Here is a 3,862-nt window from a genome sequence, read left to right on the forward strand (position 1 = left end):
TCACGTGTCTCCTTTGCAGAGATCTGCCAAGAGGAGAAGGATGACCTCACAAAGGGCTTTCTTACAGCTGAGCCAGTCCATAGATTCACTTTGGCTCTCAAAGCATCGTGGAACACACACTCAGAACCATGCCTTTCTGCTTTATATGACATGGGAACTGCTAGCCACACAAAATACTACTTTGACATCGCATCTGCAGTTGACCTGGAGAGAGAGACTGACAATTGTGTTAGTTTGCTAAGCCTGCCTTTACAAAATACCATAGGCTGGTTGACTTAAACAACAGAAATCTATTTACTTTTTCACAGTTCCAGAGACTGGAAGCCCACGATCAAGGTGTCAGCTGATCTGGTTTCTCCTGACTTTTCTCCTTGGCTTGTAGATAGCCACCTTCTTGCTGTGTCCTTATTTGGCCGGTCTTGTATGTGCCCATGAGCCTTTGTCCTTATAAAGACCCAGTCCCGTGGGGTTAGGGCCCACCCATATGACCTCATACTGCCTTAATCACTTCTCTGAAGACCCTGTCTCCAAATATAGTCATATTCTGAGATACTGGGGGGTGAAGGCTTCAACTCTGATTTGAGGGAGACACTATTCAGCCCCCTAACGGCAACCATTTAACAACGATGAGCCAAGTTTCCATTTGGGTCATGATGACGACAAGCAGTACTTATTCATTCATCCATCCTGAGCACCTACCAGGGACCAGGCATTGTTCCAGGCCCCTGGGTACATTCACAACATGTCTGCTAAGGCCTGGGCATGTGTGTGGTTTATGTCTGCGTACAAATGGGCTTTGTGCCCGATGCCTGCCCTCCTTCACAATCAATCGCGGTTTTTCCAGGTGGCAGAAAGGGGTGTGGCAAACAGCAAAAGAAAGTCAGCCTGCGTACCTATATTTCCCTGGGGCTGCCAATTCTTGAGCTAACACAATACCCCATCTGCAAAGGACTTTTATGTACTCAAAGCAAAAAGACAGCTTCCTTCAAACTCTAGCAGCCTCTTCAGTTTCCTTTCTTTGTATTTTCTGGTCTCCTGAGAGCTAAAGATGTTTCATAAAGGTGCGTAATGGATTCCCTCCAGTGAAGATGTGGATGGAATGATTTATCAAGTCCTTCACTTGACTGTTGAAGGGATGAGGATTTTCTTCCCACAAAGATTTCCTGAGACTCAGGTTTAGGCAGTGCCAGACCCTAGGACTAACCCAGCATAGTTAGTCAGCAAAGTTAATATGAAACCTGGGCTCTCCGAGTGCCTTTCTTAGAGGCCAGGATCAGGGGGTTTGGGTTGATAATTGTGGCCATTTTCTCTTAGAATTTTTCTTTCAGCAGCAGGAACCCTCTTCAGACCCAATTGATGTGGAAGTGAAATATGTAGAAGAGAAGGGTGGTTTCTCACTGAAGTGGTAATGGTGGCCCTGGAGTCCCCCTCTTCAGCCACCTCCCTTCTCCCCTCGGTCCCACAGGACCCTGTGACCTGGAACGGCAACGTGAAAACATTATAAAATACAATGAAATCAATTCTAAGACATAAATCCTTTACTTCTCTCTCATCCCATTTTTAGTCGTGTATGGATATGGGACACATGCTCAGAAGTGTAGAAGAGCAGTTCCCACTGTGGCTCAGCAGTTAGTGAACCTGACTAGCATTCATGAGGATGCGGGTTCGATCCCTGGCCTTGCTCAGTGGGTTAAGGATCCGGAATTGCCCTGAGCTCTGGTGTAGGTCACAGATGCAACTTGGATCCCGCGTTGCTGTGGCCGTGGTGTAGGCCAGCAGCTACAGCTCCAGTTGGACCCTTAGCCTGGGAACCTCCATATGCTGTGGGTGTGGCCCTAAAAATGACAAAAAAAAAAAAAAAAGAAGAAGTCTAGAAGAAAACGTACAATATGTTATCTTTGTGTAAATACGTGGTATAAGTGATAAATAATATGCATATTTGATTGTATTGTCCAATATAAACAACAGAAAAATAAACCAAATACTAATTAAAAATGCTCACCTATGGGAGTTCCCATCTCGGCTCAGTGGAAATGAATCTGACTAACATCCATGAGGATGCTGGTTTGCTCCCTGATCTCGAGCACTGGGTGGGGGATCTGGCCTTTTGGTGAGCTTCGTTCTAGGCTAAAGATGTGGCTTGAATCTGGTGTTTTGTGGCTGTGGCTGTGGTGTAGGTCAGCAGCTGCAGCTCCAATTTGATCCCTAGCCTGGGAACTTCCATATGCTGAGAGTGCAGCCCTAAAAAGCAAAAAAAAAAAAGCTTACTTGTAAAGGAAGCGATAGAACAAGAGGGAGGAAATCAGTGCGAAATCTTTTCTGAATGTATCTTGTTTCCTAGTTTTGACTGGAAAATGTAAATGTTACAGGCTTCAAGTCTACTTTATGGAGATTAAGCCCCAAAGCCTCTGGCCATGTCTCACTGTAATGCCCCTTCCCCCACCTCGACCTGCCTGGGCGGCTCCCTCCCTGCTAAAGAGGGAATGTGGCCCATTCCTCACCAGGCCACCCTGTAACCTATTCCCCATGCAGATAAGGTCTCCTGCCCAAGACCAATCAGAAGGTCAAACTGGGTCTCCACTCAGGCATTGGGGGATATAAAAAACATTGCAGAGTGAGTCAGGCTCTCTTTTTAACCTGCGCCCATGTGCGTTCTCTCACTCTCTTTCTGAAAATGTACTTTCACTTTAATAAGTTTAGAAAACACCCACTGTTTCGATGCTTTGTTGCAGTAAAGCAGGGACCGAGGAAACTATGACTGTATCATAAACATTTCACATTAAAAAAAAAAAATGTAAAGGAAGTTCCTATCGTGGCACAGTGGAAACAAACCCAACTACATCCATGAGGATGTGGGTTCCATCCCTGGCCTCGCCCAGTGGGTCAGGGATCTGGCATTGTGGTGAGCTGTGGTGTAGGTCGCAGATGTGGCTCGGATCCCGCGTTGTTGTGGCTGTGTTGTAGGCCAGCAGCTATAGCTCCGATTTGACCCCTAGCCTGGGAACTTCCATAGGCCATGGGAGTGGCCCTAAAAAGAACATTAAAAAAAAAAAAAGAAAGAAAGAAAGAAAAAGAAAACTAAAACATAACAATCTCTAAAATATACAAGATCGTATATAATTTTATACAATATAAAATATACAAAACTGAAACTAATGAACCTAACTGCTTATCAGTAACCAAAATGAACAAATAAAAAGACAGTAGCAAATTATACTCCTACCTTCTGGATTATGGCCTCTAAATATCACTTCCCACTGAAGGAAGAGGGATCCTTTGATTTTAGGTCTGGGGATGGAATGTAGAAGATGAGCTTGGGACATCTTGTCCAGCCTGATGGCAAGGAAGCCTTTTCTATGACACCAAGATCTACACTCACTGGCCCAGGACTAAGGCAGGACCAAGGAATAGCCTGCCCGGCAGCAAAGTGGGGCCTAATGCATTGCTCTGTGCATGACCAGAGAAACTCAGAGAACCTTTCCCTTTGCTCCTTCCCCTGATGTTTGGCCTTGTGGACTCCCCTTCTTGACTTGTTTCCACTGAAGGATACTGAGGGCCTGGGATAAAGAATCAACTTCAACTGGATGACATCCTACTTGGAAGACTTTGCAGGGCCATGGAACGACCACCAGGGGGCAGTGCATGTATGTCTCCAAGGCACCACCTTGAAATTGTCAACTTAACCCACAACCTGAATGAAAGTGGAGAGTTAAGTTTTATTTGGGGCAAAATTAGGACTTAAGCCCCGGAGGCAGCTTCTCAGCTAGCCCTGAGAAAACTATTCTGAGGAGGTGAGGGGGGAGCTAGGATTATATAGGATTTTTGGCAGCAAAGGGCAGGGAGCAGGAACACAAGAGGTCTG

This window comes from Sus scrofa, chromosome 13, assembly GCF_054392235.1.
Source record: "Sus scrofa isolate SSC_HxYL_T2T_F1_AM1 chromosome 13, Sscrofa_HxYL_maternal_Yorkshire_Landrace_v2.0, whole genome shotgun sequence".
NCBI lineage: Eukaryota > Metazoa > Chordata > Mammalia > Artiodactyla > Suidae > Sus > Sus scrofa.